The sequence below is a fragment of the Zalophus californianus genome, chromosome 5, assembly GCF_009762305.2.
Source record: "Zalophus californianus isolate mZalCal1 chromosome 5, mZalCal1.pri.v2, whole genome shotgun sequence".
NCBI lineage: Eukaryota > Metazoa > Chordata > Mammalia > Carnivora > Otariidae > Zalophus > Zalophus californianus.
Window position 1 is genome coordinate 92,789,691 of NC_045599.1, and position 22,037 is coordinate 92,811,727.

Here is a 22,037-nt window from a genome sequence, read left to right on the forward strand (position 1 = left end):
AGATCTTGAGGCAACTATGGTCTCCGGACCTCTGGTTTGAAACTCAGCCCAGGTTTAGGGGTTCCTCTGTCATTCTTCTTCCATATCGACTCTAGGATTCCAATGTACCATTCGTCTTGGGCTCAACATCATGGCACAGACTAACTGTACTCATTTCCCCCTCATTGCAACCCCTCTGTCATCACGCCCACTTTAAGAGATAAGAGAAGGGCCCCTGGGACTGAGCAGCCTGCCTGGACCACGTGGCTACTGAGACACTGCCTGGATTCAGACCCAGGTGGGGGAAGCTGTGGTGTGATCTTCCCGCCTCTACTCCCCTCCTCCTGGAGCCAGCAGCCTGGTTTCCTGTGGGGGTAGCCCCCCCATACATACAGTCCAGGGGGGCTGTCGGTCAAGGTGCCTCACCCTCCCCTGACCCAACCAGGCCACTCACACCCTAGTCTCTAGCAGAGGGACCCTGTACATATGACCATGTTGCTGACTCATTCCTGAAAGAGTGCCCATTTATTCCCGCTACCTGGATCCCCAGAGCCCCGCCCCTGCTGAAGCCTCTGGCTTCTTGGTGAAGTCTGGAAGCCACACCATACTTTTCCAGTACATTTCTTCATGCTGAAGTCAGACCGTCTGCTTCTGTTGCTTGCAACCAGAAGAACAGACTGCTTCTCCCAAGCTGGTGATAAGATCCTCGAGGCTGGAACTTAGTCTCACACTCCTTGTACATTCTCCTTGTGCCTGGCACAGAGCGGGCCGCCGGGTACACATTTGAGAAACTGAGCAACACTGGAGCCCCTGGATGATGGGGCCCTCCACCATTCCTAGTGTCATCTTTATGGTTTTTGTCAATTTCCACATTTTCTACCATAAACTGGTATTACTTGATTTTTTTCTAAATAAGTAAGCTAAGGAACCTCAAAAAATATGAAGTGACTGTTGATTCCTAAATCCTCCGTTCCTATTGGAACATGCAGGAGGTGTGGGGTTCCACAGGCAAGTCTCCTGCTTTGGGTCCCTAACTGCCCATTCTCCAGAGCCCCCAAAACAAATGTAGGTCCCTGTTGAGGAGCCAGAGCCTGGCTTAAGCCAAGGAGAATCTCCCTTAATCCCCTTCGAAAAATTGTAATATACCCACTGGAAAATGAAAAGGTATTTGCCCTAATTATAGAAGTAATTTTGTTTACTTGTCTATATTTTAACTTCTTTTTAATTCTATTATTTTATTTTAATTGTATATATTACCTGCATGGCTAAACAAAATTAGTTTTTAATGCAAACTGAAGAAAAATCATTATTAGTCATAACAGAAAATTTGAGCAATAAAGAAAATCAAAGAAGAAAATTAAAATCACCTGTTTCCCCAACACCCAGAGATAATATTCAAATTAAAATATATTTCTTTCCAGTCTTTTCTCTGTGGTGATGGCTGTGCTTTCAGGGTATCTTGGTTTTTTTCCCTTTGTGGTTTCGCTTTTATTCTTAAGGTCACCATCTTAAATCATTTTTAAAGTATGTATTAGCTACACACTTACGATTGTTAAAAATGTTACAATATTGCACAAGTATTATTTGTCAGTGTACACACACACACACACACACACACATTTACATATATACCCACATACGCATATATATAGTTATGTGTTTGTATATCTAGATGTTTGCTTGGTAATTGCAAAAACATATAAACCCTCAGATATATTTATTTGGTTTGTTCTCACAATCAAAAGAGATTTTTGCAGAGATATGAAAAGAATATCACAAGTAGTACAAATCTGAAGCCTTAAATAGAAATGTCAGGAAGTTATAGATTCCTGGTAATGTATGAATCATAGGGTAGGTGGATTAATGTTTTCAGGCAAAAAGTTGATCAAAGGAGTTCACCATGTCTTTAACTTCATGCTCTTAATTCCATTACATAAAATAATTGAAGCCTACATTTTTTAATCCTTTTTGTAAAAGAAAGTATAGATGTCAGTCTCCTTCTGACTGTGGCATGGGGAGACACATCCTCCTAACTTGTTCTGTTTGCTGACTCTGCCCTATGGCTAATCATTTTCCTGTGTAGTTTGTAGTTTTCCTCATGGTAAGCCCATCTTTTCCAAGGGCTGTAATTCCTATGGGGGTTTCATGTGCCCTGGGTTGGAGAAATGTCTTTGAAAACCAGCTTTATATTTGCTCTTTCTGGTGTGCCTGAGTGTTTGTTAGTCGTGACCGATTTTTACAGTGTTTTCTTGGTCTGGGCTTCCTGTACCAGTTAAACAGTGTAAATTCAATGTCCTCTCACTCGCCTGGTAGTGGCTTGAGATTTCAAATTCTCAAGAGGTACTTTTTTCATTTCCACCCAGAGCCTGAATTTGAGACCATATTTTGGGGGAGGTCTCCCTAAGCCTCACCTTTCATGGGGGGCCATGGCAGTCAGGAAAGGCAAGGTTATATCACGGTAATAAGCCCAAACTTGCCGTAGCTTAACACGACAAAGGTTTATTTCTTCTACTCCATGTCGATCAGGAATCAGTTGAGAAATCCGTTCCATGCGTCTTCACTCAGGGAGCCAGGCTGTTGGAGTAGCCGTTGTCTTGAACCTTCCCTGTCTGGACAACGCTCTGGAAGTATTTGGTGAACAAGCTGAGCGACTACTCCAAAGGAAATGCCTTGCTGAGTATCTCAATTCTGCGTGTCTACCACATGCGTGCCAAGGCTGTGTCTCCTGTCCCAATGGGGATTTCTCTTTATTTATTTGAAGTTCAGCAAAGTGTTTCAATACCTTTGTTTTGATTTTACCCAGTACTTCTAGATGTTTCTTTGGTTGTGGCGAAGAAGGAGAAGTGTCACCTCAGTTTGCCATGTTGCCAAAATCAGAAAAATTTATATTGTGTCTTCTAGACTAGGAACATGCTGTTGTGTAACCCTTTTTCTTTTAACTATGGGTTATAATTATTTCCTGTAACCTTATATGTTCTTTAGAAACATAACTTTTCATTGCTCCACAGTAGTCTATGAATGAATGTACCACTCATTTTTTTAACCAATCCCCCCCTTGTTGGACACTTAGGTTGTTTCCAATTTCTCCCTATTGACATTAGGGATGCAACATCTTTAGGTGCAAGAGTGACTTTCAAAATATCTATCAACTGCTATGGTCTGGTCTTGGACACCAACCAGCTGGAATGGGCAGTGTCATAAATGGCTGGTTTGTCCGCACCATGTGTCCCCACTGTGTGTACATTTATCTTTGCACATACCCTGTGATTTCCCCTGGATATGTTTCAAGGATTGGAATTTCTGTGTGGCCCAAAGGATAAGTGAACATTTTAAGACTTTTGCACCTACTTCTACAAGGCTCCAGCCTTATTCCCACTCTAAGAGAATCCCTGCTTTCCGTTCTCACAGCTGTTCACCTAGTAATGGGTCAAGAAGGCGCAGGGATGGCATTTCTCACCAGTGATTCCCTGGTCAGCAGGGTTTGTGGTTCCCTATCAGAGGCTGATAACGCTAATGGCTAATGGAGTGTCCAGGGTCCCTGGAGGAAGCCTGAGAGAGGGAAGTTAGAGATGTAAGTAAGTGCACCTCTGCCTCTGCAGGGAGGGGTGGTGGGGCTTGGGTTTGGAGGGGCTCCCAGTTGCAGAGGAGTCAGGATCTTCAAAGACCTGCCCTGGGTTAAGTGATGCCTGGACTCAAATCAGTACGACCTTGAGTAAGTCCATCCTCACTGAGCCTGTTTTCTCATCTGTAACATATGGATACTCCCTCCCGGGGTTGCCTCGAAGCATACGTTCAGCAAGATAATGTGCGCATCTTTCAGGCCTGGCACCTGGCAGCCACGCTAGAAGAAGGGTAGGCATGAGGCCGAGGACGGTGGCAACAGCTCTGCTGATGTGTGGTGACACACTTGTGCGCTCTGAATCCTCTCTTCTGCAGGCTGAGTATTCCCTGTCTCTGCAGTGCTTCCGAGGGGAAGGAGGCCAGGAAACCTGGATTGACCTGACCCAGAAGAAGAGGAAACCAGATGTGCACAGTAGGAATTTGCCCACTCGGGGGTCATAGCATCTCATGTTCCTCCATAGGGATATCCCCCTACCATGGCCTCTGAGGTCTTTCCTGTTCTAGCCCCTATTCCCCTCTGACTGCTTCTCCTACCACCCTTCGCTCACTACCCCACACCAGCATTCTTGCAGTGTTTTGAACACAGCAAGTTCCCAGGCTCAGGGCCTTTGCACTTGCTGTTTCTCTGATCTGGCATGCTCTTCCGGATCTCTGCAGGGTTCATTTCCTTGCTCTATTCAGGCTTCAGCTTCAATGTCGCTTCCTCAGAAAGTTCTTCCCTGGTCACTCCATCTGAAATGGCAGGCTGTCCCTGCGCATCATCCTCTCTCTCGTTCTATTTGCTCACGCACTTGTTTTCTTCATAGCACTTATCCTTACTTAAAATTATCTCATACATTCCTTTATTGCTTGCTTATTACATGTCATCTCACAAATAAAATACAAGCCCCATGGGTAGAGACTTTGCTTTGTTTGCTGCTATACCCCCAGCCTCCAGAACAGTGCCTGGAGCATAGCAGATGCTGCAAAAACATTGATCCCCGTTTCATAGGAGCAAGTCCCTTTCATTCATTTCCAGTTTGGTCACTTCACGGCAGTGTGACCTTGGGCAAGTCACTTCATCTCTCTGCCCCTCGTTTGCTCAACTGTACAATGGGGCTAACCACCCCTGAGACCCAGCGCGGCGGGACTGCCACAACACGGCAGTTGTAGAAGGCCTGTTACTGCTTGCCCCTCCTGGGGCAAATCCTCTACGAAGCCAGCCCTTGTCACCCCAGAATGCTCCAGCTTTGCTTATCCCAGGCTGGGGCGAGGTGAAGCGTTTCCACGTCTTACTCCATCACCCTACCCTGCTTCCCAGCTGGGCTCTTTGCATGGCTTCCTTCAGGCCCCATGAATAATTGATGATGCGTGGGTCCCTTTTGGAGTTCCTCATAATCACTGAGGGAGAAAGAAGTCTTTCTCTCTCATGTTTAGATCCCCTGACTTGGCCTTCCTCTCTGTGGATGAGTCACCCAATCTTAACCCTGCAGCTCATCTTGGCGGGTGGCCAGAGGCCTCCCCTCAGAGCCCCAGAGGCAGGGCTGGGGAGTGTGGGCGATCAGTGGGCAGGACCGGGGCACCCAAGCTGAACTAGATCATTCTAGAGGCAATTTCATCTCACCTGCAGATGCCAGGCCGAACCAGCACTCCTCCCTCAGAATCTTTAGACCCAGCCCTAATACTAGGTCTAGAGCTACGCTGAGGGCAAGCATGTGCCCAGGGGTGGACTGGCTCTGCTCCACTGGGGGCCATGCACACTGGGCCATCCACTGGGGGCCATGCACTGGCCAAGGGCAGGCATTACGCTGGACATTTCATGAGTCTTATCTCATTCTTTCCCCGCATCCCTCTGGAGAGATAGGGGTGATTGATCTCTTTACACAGCTGAGGCATCAACAGAGAAGTGAAGTAACTTGCCCAAGGTCACACAGACTAGCAAGTGACCAATGTGTCTGGCTTTGTGTCCACATTCTTTCTATGACACCAGAGAGACAATACCAAGAATTTAGGGAGAGCTTCCAGGATTCCCCACCAGGGAAATAAACAGAAGTCTATTAAGCCAGGGCCTGGAGACACATCAGACGAGAGAGGGCCCAGCCTGCTCCAGGCACCCTCCCTCCTCCAGCCCACCAGGACCATGAAAATACATCCCAGGGTGATCCCCCACAGCACAGCCCCTACTCACCTCCACTTAGGATCATTTACTCACCACCTCCAACCCCAGGAATGTGACCTTTGGTGCAATGAATCACACACCTGATTGAGTACTCCCCTGGGGGTCAAAAATCCTAAATTCTACCCTCAGCTCTGCCACAGAGCTTCTGTGTGATCAGGCAGGTCATGACTTTCCTGTCTCTTCATTCATGAAATCATAGATCTTGTTGTTCTCTGTTGGGAAATCCAGATTCTAGAAGCTACGATCCTCACAGGGTGATTTTTTAAGGCACTGTGGTGTTACACCTGTCCTTCCAACAGGTGGCCCAGCTCCTGAGTGTATGGACATGGGAACCTCCAAGCTTGCCTACATTCTACCTAAATGCCCTCCATCTTTCAACCTCGCTGGCCCAGAGCAAAGACCCAATGCTCCTGTTGCCTCAGGGGCACTGGGGTTTTGCCACCCAGCCTCCTCCCCAGCCCTCAGTCCATGGGGCAGTGAAGCTGACTGACCCCATACCAGGGTTGACCTGTGACCCAGCCTGTCCACTTAAAGTGTCCATAGACCTGACCAAATGAGGGAGGGCCTGGAACCCAAGATGACCTGTTGGAATGAATTTCAAGGTCTTCCTGAAAATGCTGGAACAGGTGCTTGTCCTTCTGCCTTCCCTGTGTGATGTGAATGAAGAAGATATAACCCTGGGCGCCGCTGACAGCCATCTTAGGACCACAGATCTGCCCGAGGGCAGAGGACTCACTGAAGGAGCCAACCCACACAATAGATGGAGAGAAACCAAGAAGTGGTAGATTGAGCCACCCTGGGGCTGTTTTCATTATGGGAGCTTCTCTTCTGTCACTTGCAACCCAAGAATCCTAACTGATACTGGCACCCAGCTGATGATCAATATATGTTTATCCAGCTGAAGTTTATTCCAGAGCTGAGCGCCCCGATCCTACCCACAATAGTGCCCTCCATGTCCATAAATATAACCTGAGGCTAGTTAAAAACACACAATGTGGTCGGGCAGGTGGGGAAAGTGAAGCCCCAAGAGGAGACTTGTCCCAAAATGCAGAGTTGGAAAGTGGCCCAGCCAGGACTCGGGCCCTGTTAATCTGATTATTAAGCTCACAGAAGTAAGGGAAGTGGGTTGTCCTAGTTCTGGTCAAGGGCCCACGTCCTATGGAAAGGAAGCCTCTTTTTCCCTCCCAGAGGCTGCTCCAGAGTGGCCTCCAGATCAACTTCTTTGACATAGTCCAGACGTCTGACGGCTTCCTCTTCCAGCCTCCCGGTGGTCATGACCCGAGCCCCCACCACAGGCCTTCCCACGGAGCACCCTCAGGGGCCTGCCTGCACCCCCACCGCAAAACCTGCTGCGTGTCCTCAAGGCCTCTCTGAAGAGCCCCAGCCCTTTTCTCTCCTATCTCGCCTTTCCCCAGATCCCGCTCCACTAGCATGTTCTCCCCCCGGAGGCCCAGGGCAAGCTCGGACCTCCTGAGCTGTCCCTTCCACCAGTGACATGGCTCTGACAGGCCACTCCCCGGTCTGGACACCACAAGCTTTCCTCTCAAGACACAGCTGGGAACACGGGCCGGGCTGGGGCTTTGGAGGCGGCCCGCAAGTGCCCAGGCATGTGACAACCCTGAGTTTGAAGGCGAGGGGCCCTTGTGAACACCTACTGTGCACCAGGCAATGAGGAAAGCAGGAACAGGACCAAAGCGCATCGCCTCATGGTGTCAGTCTCATGCCATCACCCGATAGCTGCCCAACGTGCACCGCCTACTCTAGTGACGCTCCACAACCGTCCACGCTCACACACACCCCAGCAACAACGTCATATATAGTCTCACAAGTACCAATAACTAGACAGAGATGCAGAGCGGGACGCTCTGTAAGGATCCATGCCCAACAGCTAACTGGGTAGCTCAGAGATGGGGAGCTGTTCCAGGGGACTTGAGCCTCATCTACAGTACTCGTCCCCAGAGGAGAGTGTCCTCTCGTTTGATTTGCACTCCTAAAAAATAACTTTAAAAAAATCAAATACCTGAACATAGTGAAATCATGATAACTGCATCTCTCTGGGAAGAGCACCCAGGGTGCTGACTGTTCATCTCAAGGCAAAGAGTGGAGGAAACCCAGAGCAGGCGGGAGATAAAGCCCAGGGGCTCCCCCTTCCCCACTTCTAACTACCGGTGTGTGTGTGGGGGGGGGGTGCACCCTCATCAGCCTTGCCCCCAGGGCTTGGGAATTTCCTGGAAGCCTGAGGCATCCTGAGAAAAAGCATCTTCCCATCTTCTCACGGCCTTCGGGCAAAGGGAGTGGGTGAGTGTCCTTTAATTAGCGTTTTCATCATTTTTCTATTTTACTAAATCATATTTTACTAAATCTCACACATGGTGGGGTGTGGGGGGAATAAAGCTTTAGAGAGCAGAGGTCAGGGTGTCATTTGGTCTGATACCCAAAAGAGAAATGTTTTCTGGACAAATCCGAGCCCAGGGCCAAACAAGCATTTGACAATTTTTTAAAAAGTATTTTGTATTCTGTGTTCTAATTGCACAAGAAATATATGAAAACATTCTCTTAAAAATCCAAACAATCCCATTGAAACTGAGGTTGCCTTTGCCCCACACTCCCCATCCAGTCCCTGTGGAAAGTGGCCATCCAACTGGACCCGGTGGTCATCCTTCCAGAACCATCTTCAGACCTTTCAATGCGTGGATGTATTGAAATGTGTCATCCTGGTTTGGCTTTGTTCCTCAGTCAATAGCAACATGCTGTACCTATTCTTCTGTAACTTTTTTTTCTGTTAACAAATCTAAGAGATCAAAGTCAGCTCACCCAGATCTGTTTTGTTCTTTTTAAATGCCACAAAGGAACATAGTACTGAGATGCCCGGTGCGTTATTTAACTATTTAATATGGTGATATTTAAAACAAAAGACATCAATTTACAAAGAAAAGGAACCTCTGCCTCTTACCTGCCCCCCACACCTCTGCACCTCAGTTTCCAGGCCTGTACAAAGGAGACATGGGCCTCAGTGATCTCTAAGGGCAGTGGCACAGCCTATGACTTCAAACATTTTCTCTGCCCTGGTTGAGTCTCCCTGCTGTGCCTGGTTTCCTGTTCGACCTTGGCTTTCCCCGGGTCTGTCTGTGAGTCAGCCCAGCTGGTGGGAGGTGGGGGCGGGGGACGTCCCCTCACCTGCCCTGGCCGCCTGGCTTCTCAGGCTGGCTAGCTGCTCCAACAAGCCTGTGAAGGGAACACACACAGCACCTCGGAGCTCCCGCCGTCGCTGCCCTAAAACAGTAGGTTCATCTCACTCCTGTGCTCTTCCGAAGCAGTTGGGCTTGGTTTTGTCTGGAACTGTCTGGAAGTGGAGACAGTCCTGCACGTCGTCTCCAACTCTCAGAAGCTAGGGGCCTCACGCCACGGACAAATCCTTTGCCCCAACAGTCCTTTCTGATCAGTGCAGAGGACTGGGGGACTCAGGCAGCAGAGGGGGCCTCAAACAGGCCTAATTGCATGTCCACTTCCAGCAGGGGTGGTCAACCCTCCCCTTGTCTTGGCTGCGCCCCAGGAGGGCTGCGCTCCTAAGGTATCCAGATTGGGTTTGCCTCTGCACAGCTCTGCTCCCCACCAGATAATACCTGACATATTCTAAGTACTTTACATCCATAAGCGCTTTGAGGTAGGTTCTGCTATTATCCCCATTTAGCAGATGAGGAGACTGAGGCAAGCACCCCAGGTAAGCACAGTTACTTAGTGGCAGAGCCAGGCCCAAGCAGCCTGTTCTTCAAACAAGGCACTCTATACTCCCCATGACCTCACCCCTTTGGAGCGGATGGGAAGCATTTTTCAAATTGAGAATGGTGGTCACAAAAGGACTTACCCCAGAGGACCATGGGATATAATGGAAGAGCTATTTATGGAGCCAAGGAAGCATGGATCCCAATCACAAACTTTTTCTCACCCCAGGACCATTGCACATGCTATTTTCTGTGTCTGGAATATTCTTCCCATTCCACCCATCCTTCCACCCACCCTTTCTTTGCTTACCTCTTCCCATGGCTAACCTTTTATCTTTTGTGTGAGCAGTCAGCAAGAGTCACTCACTCACTCACTCGTTCACTCACAAAATACGTATCACATGCCTACTAGGTGCCAGACAAGACAGACACGCATCTGCCCTCGTGAGGCTTATAGGCCAGAGCTGGGCAGAAAATGTCCAGCCAAGAGCCTGGCACGTAGTAGGTCTTCGGGAAACAAAAGGCAGCCTTGGAGCACTTCTGGGGAGATGCCGCTGAGGATATGGAAGTGGGCAGGCTTTGTGCTTAGGAGCACACTGAGCAGGCAAGGGCACTCATCTGCCTCCCCCAGCCCTGCCCCGTGCTCTGGGGGCCCTCTTTCCAAGATGGTGACAACAGAAACTGCCTTTTGTCTCCCAGTCTAGTTCCCAGAGAAATGACCGTCCAACCCTTCTGAACCACGCTGCTGGTCACACAGACCAGCCGGCACCGTGCAAGAGGAGGCTACCCAAGAGTGGGAATGCCAGCAGGTGGGGTCCCTGGGGCCATCTCGGAGGCCATCGCACCAAGTAATAACCTTTCCTCCTTGCTCTTTAAACTCCAATTTCAATCGGATGATCGCTCCACAGCTCCGAGAGAAACTGATTGACTTAAGTTAATCAGGTAATCCCAATTCCTTATCTGGGATTCGTTTAGAATGTGCAGATGACCCAATTCCGGCCAAGGGAAACTGAGAGCCTCTCTTGAGAAAGCTTTTCCTCCCTCCTACAGGAAAGAAATTGTCCTCTGAGCTCTGGGCAGCGAGGCAGGAGGAGAGCAGGAGAACAGGCTCTGCCTTGTGTTTGGGCCTTTGCATGTCCAGTTCCCTCTGCCTGGAACCAGGTTTCTGTGGCCTTTTACTTGGCTGTCTCTGGCTCAACAGTCAGGTCATAGCTCAGAGGTCACCTTCTCAGAGATGTCTTCCTGACCATCCTAGTCCGAAGTGGGTTTCCCTGACCCCATAACTTCCTGCTGCATCGACCTCCTATTTCCTTCTCACACTTACCACGATCTCGAAATATCATGTGGATTTCTTCATTTGTGGTATATTGTCTGTCTGTCTATATTATTGTCTGTCTGGCCCATTGTCATATTTCCCACGATCTCTCCAGATCCCAGTACTGCCCGTGGCCCAAAGCGGGCACAGGTAAATATTTGTTCAGCTCATACCCACATCTTTGCCTTCATGTGGAGTATGAGGCCACCCAGACAGATAAGAAGGCGGTAAGACACTCAGAGACAGTGAGATACCCAACCCATTTCCCCATCTTGTTGCCATTATGTTCAAACTGACACCTGGCAGACTGCCTAAGTAATTTTGAGGGCAGAGACTGTGTCTTGTAGCTTCCACGGGGTCTGAGTACAGGCCTATATAGAGATTTTTCACAAGCACTTGTTGTTTGTGCAAACCAATGATGATGGTGCTGGGGATGATAAACCCCTGCACTTGCACACCAATCCGCAGGGACTACTCGGACTATTAGTCAATCATCAGACAGCTGGGGACTATGGAAATAGAAGTCTAAGGTGGAGCACTCACCTTAAAGAATTTACAGTCAAAACAGAGAAGCCCACCAGAATTCCAAAGATAACAGCATGGGACAGAGGAAAAAAGTATGGGCTCTGGAGTCAGACGGGCTTTAGTTTCAAACTCTACCTCTATTGCTGACTGCTGTGTGACCTGGGAAAACCCTTCACTTCTCTGTGCCTCTTTCCCTGCGTACAGATGAGGTTAGTCATTCTTGCGTCAGAAGGTTGTAAAAACATATAGTTCAGTAAGTACTCTTCTTCAGTAAATGATCATCAGAGATATAATTGCCATAGTACACAACACAGTAGACTCATGGTCCCGTGCTGCATGTGGTTGCATTCAAAAAATCCAGCAACAGTCAATAAGTGAAAGCATTTGGAATGTTTGTTATAATTATTCTCGAAGAGTTCTAATGTCAGGATATGGGAGTTACATCCCATCGAGGAAATTTTAAAGAAAATCCTGGCCACAGAGAGGTTCCATAAAACCTCACTAAAGTTATGTTTTAAAAGAGAGTGCTTATCTTTTACAGATATATATTGCAAGATATACTACAAATAAAATGCCGTGATGACAGGTATTTGCTTCAAAGTAATCCAGGGGGAAGGGGGTGGTGTGGTGAAAGAATTAATGAAACAAGAGTGGCCAGAAGTCAAAGACTATTGTAGCTGCAAAATGTGCACATGGGATTTCAAATTGTATCATTCCCCATGGTTTTATTTGTATTTTTCCACGTTTGAAATGTTTCATTATGAAAAGTGGATTTTGAAAGCTTTCCAAAGAACCTTGTGAGAAAGATACTCTAATTTTCCTATTTCACAGATGGAGATAAGACAGAGAGGTTAAGTTATTTGTCCAAGGTCACACAGCTTATTTAACAACAGCATCAGAATTGAAAACTAGGTCAGCATAAATCCAGCCCAGCTCTGGCCACAACACCAGTCATTAGGGAAAAAAAAATAACAAGACAACCAAGAATCCGTGCAAATGTTCACAGAAAGGTATATTTAGGTAAACAACTAAAAGAGAACAGTTTTAAGAGGCCCAAACTGAACTACTGAAGGAAAATTTATTTTCTTTTTTAATCAGCAATTTGGTAGAGGTGGGAGAACCCCTGCTCCTCTTCCTCCTTCCTGGTTCTCTTTTCAGATCAGGGTTTCAGAAGGTGGTAATAAATAATAATAGCAACAAATATGCCCTATCTTGCCAGCAAGGCTGGCCGCTATCCCTGGGTCTTCCAGAGATGCTGTCAGAGGCCTGGGCACAGTGCCGACCCTCCACAAAGGCTGCCAATTTGGGACTGAATGGGGAATGGGGGCACATTAAGGTTTCCTGGAGCACAACAGCCAGGGTCCGAATCCAGGCTGCCCCCTCTAGCTGTGTGACTTTGGGCAAATCCCTCCCTCACAGTGCCCTTAGCATTGCACTGGGCAGGTAGGACTCAGTGAAGAAGCCCTCCCCGCCATCTCTGCTTCCTGCCTCTTGCAGAAGTAGCATTAAGCGTCATCCCAGCCCCCTGTGTGAAACCATAATAAATTGTGAATGAGTGAAAACCCACTTACAAAAGCTGGAGCTGAATCATTCCCTGCACCTTCCGCATCTGTGGGGGCTCATGCAGCAGAAGGCAGATGAATGGGCTGAGTACACGTCTTTGGCTATGCAGCTCTAGCACAGCACTGCCACCAGATGACCCCCCTTCCCCCTGGAGGACCCAGCAGGGGCCCACCTGTGTGCCTGGGGCATGTTCTCTCTAGAAAACTAGGACCCAGCGGGGCACCTGCAATGAGCGTGCAGGTCTCAGCCATACGGAGCTTAGAGTGACGGTCTGTCTGACCTCTCATTTTAGATGAGGAAACAATCGATTGAGAAAGAAATTTGAGTCTGATGGGTTTGCCTTTCTCGTCCAGGACTCTGTCCACCCGAGGCTGCTTTTAAGAGAGGTGACAAAGCCCTCTGGTGGTGAGTCAGCCTGTTGCTGGAGGAGGCCCTCCCTGAGCACATAAGGAATAAGAAAGCTGTGAGTGCCCCCATCTGGCGGGAGTCAGGATTATAGGACTCATGATTTAAGAACCAAGAGCCCAAAGGGCCCGGTGCTGACATAATAGTTAGTAAAAGCTACCTTTTAATGGGCACCTACTATGTGTCAAGCTCTCTTCATAAGCCATCCCATTTAATCCTCAGTAACCCTTCGAGTTCCCCTTTTACAGAAGAGAAAACTGAGGCTCCCCGGAAGTGTGCTCGTCTGACCAAGGTCACTCAGTTATTCAGTAGCAGAACCAAGGTCAACTCCAGACCCACACGACGTCCCAAAGTTCAGGCTCTATTTGCCAGCTGGGGGAGGAGAGAGGAAAAGAGTGAAAATAACACTTACTGAGTATCATCTGTGTCCCAGGCAGCGTGGCTCCCTTATGATAAGAGCTGCCAACGCTTACCACGTGCTCACTGCGTGTCATGCCCTGTACTGTTGCAGGGGTGTTCCCCAAACTAACTCACTTCACCCTCATGATACCCCCTGAAGTAAGTACTATTTGTATTCCCAGTGTGTATGAGAGGCACGGGGGGATAAGTAAACTACCCAGGGTTACACAGAGGTAAGCTGGGCTCGAAGCCTGTGCGTGTAACCTCCCGACTCTGCTGCCTCTCAAAGAAGTGCTCACTGTCACGTTCAACCCATCCTGGGGCCACAGCTCCTGACTCCCATTCCAGAGATGAACCTGTCCACAGGTTCGTGCACCATTCTTCACTCTCCCTGCTCCCTCATCCTCTCATCCAAGCCCTCAGCCAGTCCCGCTGACTCCACTGGAATCAGTTCATTTCAGAAGGTGGCGGCCAGCTCTCTGCCAGAGCCAGAGACGGGGGCTGGGACAATGAACCAGCTCTGGACCGGGAAGTTCCTCCTTTCCCCGCAGGACGCATCTTCAACTAGGCGCCCCCCACCCTGTCCTGAACAATCGCACTTCTTCTTTGCCAGTCTCCCTGCCACCTTTTGCCCCACTCTGATCTGCTTTCCCTTGCACAACTGCAGAAATGCAAATCTAAGCATGTCTCCCTGAACAGCGCCTTCGGGGTCCCCACAGCGGCCTCGGGATCCAAGTCCCAGCCCCCTGCAGGGCCTTGATGTCGTGGCTCCCATTGCTTCACCGTCCTCCGTCCTCGGCAAGTCTCACAGTCCCTGGCTCTCACTGCTCAGGCCAGGCTGGACATCCCTCACGGTTAGCCATCAGGCTGCCCTTTGCATCAGAACAGCACGGCAGCTAAGAGTGCAGTTCTAAGCCAGACCACCCAGGTTCAAGTCCCAGCCCTGCCACTTACCAGCTATGTGACCTTGGTCCAGTTATTGAAACTGTCTGGGCCTCATTTCCCTCATCTTTAGAATAGGGACAACAGTACATTTGTCACAAGGTTGTTCAGGATGATACATGCCCAACACCTAGTATAGGGCCTGGCTCATAGAAGGTGCCAGATAAATGCTAACTAGCTATTGTTATTTCAATTAAATTTCAGTTCCACCATTACTGGTTATGGTGAGGATAGGATTACTCCTCAAATATTCCATTTGCTTCCTTATATTCCTCAGCCCCCTGCAGTGAGGCAGAGTCACATGACCAGTCTGGCCAGCGACATGTGAATGGAAATGTCAGCGGTAACCTTCAGACTAAAGCAGTGAGAAGCACACAGGCAATTCTCTCGTTGCCCACTTCCCTTCCATGGCCACCAACAAAGCCTCATGTGGGGATTCAAAAAAGCCTTAGGATCCAATTTGCCCGATTACTGAGTCACCCCATGGAGAAGAGCAGCCCTGGAGAATTGCTGAGATCCACAGCCAGCCTTACGTGAGTGAGAAATGAATTCTTGTCTGTGAGATCTAGGGTTGATTGTTACCACAGCATAGCTTAGCCCATTCTGACCAATAACACTGGCTGAGCAGGCCAAAGAACCTTTGTAAGTTAACTCTCCATTCTCTCATCTATAATAGGGAATCACATTCGTTTCCTAGGGCTGCTGTTAGCGCTTAGGACAACAGCAATGCTCACTTCACAGTTTGCCACAGGAATGCTAGCATGACCTACCTCGTGAAGATTCAGTCAGATCATGCACATAATGAACTATATGTACGGACATAGAAAGTGAAAAGGGCGCAGCATTTAACAGCTCGAGGAGATTGCCTTTCTTTCTCCCCCCAGATTTATTGAGATATGATTGACATATAACATGGTGTGAGTTTCGGGTGTATGAAGTGTTGATTTGGTGTATGTATATATTGCAAAATAATTACCACAGTAAGGCTAGTTAACACATGGCCTGATTGTGGTAGGCCTGAAAGTCCTTACCACACACACACATAGTTACTATTTGTGTGTATGTGTGGTAAGGACTTGTAAGATCTACTCTGTTAGCAACTTTCAAGCATACAGAACAGTATTGTTAACTCTAGTCCTGTTAACTATATAGGCTGTCCATCACATCTCCAGGACTTACTCATCTTATAACTGGAAAGGCGTGCCTTTTAACCACCTACACCCATTTCGCCCACCTGCGAGCTAGACAGTCACTAATCTAGTCTCTGATTCTATGAGTTCAGGTTTTAAGATCCCATGCACAAGTGAGATCATACAGTATTTGTCTTTCTCTGTCTGACTTATTTCACCTAACATAATGCCCTCAAGTTCCATTCACACTATCACAAAGGGCAAGATTTCCTTCTTTTTTATGGCTGGATAATATTCCTGTTTGTGTCTGTATACCTCATATCTATACCATATATATGTATGTATATAGAGAGAAATATATATATCACATTTTCTTTATCCATTCATCCATCTTAATAAGCAGGTTGTTTCCATGTCTTGGCTACTGTGAATAATGCTGCAGTAAACATGGGGGTACAGAGATCTCGAGATAGCAGTTGCACTTCCTTTGGCTCTATGTACAGAAGTGGAATTGCTGGGTCTGTCATATGGTAGTTCTATTTTTAATTTTTTGAGGAAGCTCTATACTCTGTCCCATAGTGGCTGCACCAACATGCATTCCCACCAATAGTGCACAAGGGTTTTCTTTTCTCCACATCCTCACCAACACTTGTTAGGTCTTGTCTTTTGGATAATGGACATTAAAACAAGTGTGAGATGATAACCTCATTGTGGTTTTGATTTGTATTTCCCTGGTAATCAGTGATGTTAAGCACCTTTTCATGTACCTGTTGGCCATTTGTATGTCTTCTGTGGGAAATCGTCTATTCAGGTCCTTTGCCCATTTTGAAATTGGATTATTTGTTTGCGGCTATTGAACTGTATGAGTTCCTTATATATTTTGGGTATTAACCCCTTATCAGGCAGATGGTTTGCAAATATTTGCTCCCATTCTGGTTGCTTTTTCATTCTGCTGATTATTTTTTCTGTTGTGCAGAAGCGTTTTAGTTTGATGTAGCCCCACTTGTTTATTTTTGGTTTTCTTACATATGCTTTTAGTGTAGTATCCAAAAGCTTATTGCCAAGACCAATGTCAAAGAGATTTCTCCCTATGTTTTCTTCTAAGAGTCTTACAATTTCAGGTCTTACATGTAAGTTTTTAATTCATGTTGAGTAGTTAATTTTGGTGAGTGATAAGACAGGCATCCAGTTTCATTCTTTTGCATGTGAATATCCAGTTTTCCCAAAACCATTTACTGACAAGACTATCTTTTCTCCATTGAGTATTCTTGGCTCCCTTGTCAAACATTAGCTGACCGTATATGCATGGATTTATTTCTAGGCTCTCAATTCTGTCCCATTGATCTATGTGTCTGTTTTTATGCCAGTACCATACTGTTTCAATTACTGCAGCTTTGTCATATAGTTTGAAATCAGGGAGTGTGCTGCCTCCAGTTTTGTTCTTCTTTCTCAAGATTGCTTTGCCTGGGGTGCCTGGGCGGCTCAGTCGTTAAGCGTCTGCCTTCGGCTCAGGTCATGATCCCAGGGTCCTGGGATCAAGCCTCACGTCGGGCTCCCTGCTCGGCGGGAAGCCTGCTTCTCCCTCTCCCATGCCCCCTGCTTGTGTTCCTGCTCTCTCTGTGTCTCTCTCTGTCAAATAAATAAATAAAATATTTTTTTAATTGCTTTGGTTATTTGGGGTCTTTTGTGGTTCCATATAAATTTTAGGATTGTTTTTACTGTTTCTTTAAATAAAAATTCTTGGCTAGACCTAAGGAGAGTCCCCAAGCCAAAGTTGCCCAGTGGGGGCATCCCACAGAAGGCAAGAAAGGTCTGTTTCTCAGACCCCCCCTGTGTTCTGTCCTGGCTGGCGGCAGTCCAGGGCAAGTGTGGCCTGAGTGGACCAGTGGTGGGTCTGAAGGTGCGGCATCTGAGGCTGTCAGCCAGATATGTTCCCCACAGGGTGTCCTCTTGAAGGGAGGTCTGAACAGGGCAAACTCAATGGCTGTCATACTCAGTGAAGAGGATGTCCACCAGATTCCTCCATTGTACCCCATTCCTGTAATTGGTAAGTAACATGTGGAGCAGTCCTTCAAGACCATGTGTGAATATTCTGCTGAACGACCTATCGGTTTTAGTATTCACTCATGATCTTTGCCTGAATCAATTATCGGTTACAAATGGTAGTTTTCTACTTCTTTCATCCCTTCTGAATTTATTATGAGACACTCTACTGTAAAAGAGAACTCTCTTTCTTCTTCTTCAGTATCATTATAAACTCATGAATTTTAAAAATTCAATATGTTATAATCCATTCCCATTGCTCTTCTTTTGATGTCTAAACCATCCCCAAATTGGGCCAGTGGGAGCCCCTTTGAGCAGACTCACAGGCCCTCCTTGTCCTTTATTCTTGTCCCCATCAGTCCTTGAGCACTCCCCTGTGCCCCAGACTCGCCTCATACTCTCCCTGCCCCAACCCTGGGATCAGCCATTCCATCCGGGAGCTCCTTGTGGTGTATTTAGAAACCAAGGTCTGGGGGATCATGGTGTTCACCGCTGCTTTAGTTTAGTATTAGTTACTAGTTTATGATTGCTCTGATTCAAGTTCAACACTGTAGGTTTCCTCTGCACTCTGATTCAAGTTCAACACTGTAGGTTTCCACTGCCCCCCACCCCCATACCATATCCGCATCGTCCTTCTTCTAGAGGGAGAACGTTGGCTCGCAATAACCTCAGTATATTAACTGCATTCCACAGTACACACAAATTACCACACCAATGGCACACGCAACACCAACCACAGAAACCCTACTGAGTAAAGTTCCTGATCTATTTCAGGTTCTTTTAATCCTTTCACTCTATCCGACTAAGAGTATGGAGCCACACCCCTGGAATTGCTTTCATTGTCTGTCCGGTTATGACCAGTTTGACAGACAGGTTCATTTGCTTCTCTCTGCATTCAGGTTTAAGTTTGCTTTCCCCATCATTGTTATTTAATTTTCTTTTTTTTTCTTTTTTTCTTTTTTTGGCGGGGGCGGGGGGTGGGATCAGGTAAACTACTTACATGGCTGAAAAGTAAAAAGCTAAAAAAAATAATGACTCTCCCATCCCTATCTTTCCTGCCCTATTCACACTTACTCCCATAGGTGATCATTTTCATTAACTGGGGGTTTTTTTCTTTTTTTTTTTTTCATTTTCGTTATTTCTGCCTTACTCTTCCCATGTTCCATTTTTACAAAACAAATAAGGACAAGTACATATAGATATGTATGCACGTTCTTATTTCTCTTTCTTACAAAAAGATCACATACTGTAAGTACTTTTCTGCACTTTGTTTTTTTATTCACTTAAAAATACATCTTAGAAACTATTCCATATGAGTTCCTAGAGACCCTCTCAATCTATTTGAAAAATTAATTTTTAATTACACAAGCAATAATAGCTCTCTTCTTGTTCTTTAAAAGCAAAGCCTGGGGGCACCTGGGTGGCTCAGCTGGTTAAAGCCGTCTGCCTTCAGCTCAGGTCATGATCCCAGGGTGCTGGGATTGAGTCCCGCATCGGGCTCCCTGCTCAGTGGGGAGTCTGCTTCTCCCTCTGCCTCCCACCCCACCCCACCCCCCCACCTCCCACCCCTGCTCATGCTGTCTCTCTTTCTCCCTCTCTCTCAAATAAATAAATAAAATCTTAAAAAGTAAAAAGCAGAGCCTGTAAGGCTGAAGACTCTCTCGACATTTCCCCAGTCTCCTACACCCTCATGCAGCCATGCCCAGAGTTTGCTGTTCATCCCCCCCAGACTCTTCCCTGTGCATGCATGCAGCATACACACACTGGGGAAACATTTCTCTACATTGATGGTATCACATTATAAACATGACTCTGCCGACCAGCTTTTTTGACTGAACAATGCATGAGAATTCAGCCATGTCTCCAGATAGCATCCCCCCTTCCCTATCTGAAGAAATCCTTCACCTCCTGAAGGCCCAGCTCAAATGTCACCCCCTCTTCAAGCTGCCATGGGCATTACAGGACTGAAGTCATCCTTCCCAATCCTGCACTCCTGCTGCCTAAACAGGCACATGCTGGGTGAGTATGGGTGCTTCTAAGAACAGGGCCCATGTCTTCATTTCACATTCTTCCAACAAACATTAACTGTAGACCTACTACGGACCTCCTATGCCAGCCTTGGAGACACTGAGCATAGAGTGGAGGAAAAGGCAGATGTGGCCCGCTGGTCAATTCTGAATGCAGTAAGGGGTAGTCAATAGCATGAATGCGGCAGCCAGCTGTCTGGGTTCAGATCCTGGCTCTGCTTCTCAGGAGCTGTGTGACCTTGCAGATCCTGCCTTTATTTAAGATTCTGGTACTTCCCTCATCATATTTTTTGCATTAATTTTATTTTTTAATAAATAGTTCATGAACATATTATTTACTTTTATTACTGAAGGTTCGGGGCACCCCCTTTCAATTTTGCATCTGAGGTGAGCGCTTCACTCAGCTCACCGTAGTCCTGACCTTGCCTTGTGAAATTATTTCATTCCTTTGTGCCTCAGTTTTCTCTGAAAACTGAAACATTTCTCTAAAATGGGAAGAACAATAGCACCTCCCTCGCGGTGTTGCTGCAAGGATTAAATAAACTAATATATGTACAGGGATTAGACCAGAGCTCAGAAGGTGTAAGGTGAGTATTAGCTGTCCTTATGACCATAGTGCCTGGGACGTGGGGAGCACGCAGTTAATACTGGCTATTAAATGAATACTACAATGGTCACTGCATGCTTGGCATTTAATTTGACACCTCTTACCATCTTCATATCAAGCAGGATTTTTCCATAATCATCTGGAATATGTAATGGGCTTGGTGGTGCTCTTTTGCCCTGCAATGATTTGTTGTAAATATAATCTCATAGTTCTTTTTCTTTTTTTAAGATTTTATTTATTTATTTGAGAGAAAGAGAACAAGAGAGAGCACGGGGGGGTTGGCGGTGGGCAGAGGGAGAGGGAGAAGCAGGCTCCCCACTGAGCAGGGACTCCATCCCAGGACCTCAGGATCATGACCTGAGCTGAAGGCAGACGGTTAACCCACTGAACCACCCAGGCGCCCCTAATCTCACAGTTCTTTCATGAGGATGAAATGTTTCTCACTCGGACCATTCTGCCTTCTTGCAAAGCTCCATTCATCTTTGTCCGTGATCGCTCCTTACCTTTTCCCCCAGCACACTCTCCAAGGCTCAGGACCCCTCCCTGGACCAGTAACAAATGCACCTCAATCACCTGTCACCTTTGCCTTCATTACCTCATTTCCTTCCCACATTCAGACTACTAATTCACGAGGGATACTTACAAAAAAAGGTCTTCTGTTGTCTGTCTTCTGTCAGAGCAGAAGCCTCAGGAGTGCTGGGCAGATCCGCCTCCTGATTTACAATCTTCCAGCCGAGAGCCGTCCACCTTGGTGCTCTTCCTTCCATTCATTCCAGCCCCTCCCTGCGCTAGTTGGCTCTTAAATACAGCTCAGTTATTAATCTTTCTCTCATTGAACTATTCCTTTTTCCTTTCTTACTCCATAACACATGAATTCTTTTTCTTCCATTTTCTATTATTTTATTTCTATATATTTTATTTCTATAGAAATATATAAAATATATTTCTATATTTTACTTGCCTTCCATTCAGAATCTTGATATTCTACACTCTAGCTTCCTTGCCTGTTTAGTTCAAAGCAACAAATATTGATCTCCATTCCGTGCGGTACTTCCCAATTGTCCCCAGTGCCGTTTAATGCATCCATTTGTAAAGCTTCTATCATCCTGAATCCATTTCCCTTGTGATTAACTTCACACCCAGGGCCATTGCCACAGTCAAAGTCATGGTGGCTCCTGGCTCCACTCCCAGGCAGCTCATCTACCCTGGCCTTGGTCCCCACTTCCTCCCACACTGCTCAGTGCCTACAGGAACCTCCACTGCCTATCCCTAGCTCTGCTGAGAAAAGGACACGGCCCTGGGGGCCGCCAGACACCAGGAAACTGAGGTACTCCCGGCAGAAATGCTGACAGCTTCTCAATCACAATAAGGACACATTTCGTTCATGTTCTCCTGGGTCCAAGATCTATTCAGGAGAATGGCTTTTGTTATTGTTTTTCCTATTTCTAAGTAGTATCTGAGGGTTTTTTTTTCTTTTAGTTTAAATTAGTGTTCTTTTTGTCTTTGTTTTATCGCCTTGTGGGCAAATGTTATGGACAATATGCTTTCTGCCTTTTGTGTTTAACTCTTCTTAGTGGCTTCAGATAGGATCTAGTTTTGTA

At 46.9% G+C, this 22,037-nt stretch overlaps 1 long non-coding RNA gene across 1 annotated transcript in view; it reads right to left on the bottom strand.

Annotated features, from left to right (window-relative positions):
- LOC113928684 overlaps window positions 1-13,000 on the bottom strand; it is a 45,905-nt gene extending 32,905 nt beyond the window's left edge. The window contains exon 1 of the long non-coding RNA XR_003521929.1: window positions 12,892-13,000. This is a non-coding gene — a long non-coding RNA (uncharacterized LOC113928684). The remainder of the gene's footprint in view (window positions 1-12,891) is intronic.
- Window positions 13,001-22,037: the final 9,037 nt, after the last annotated feature.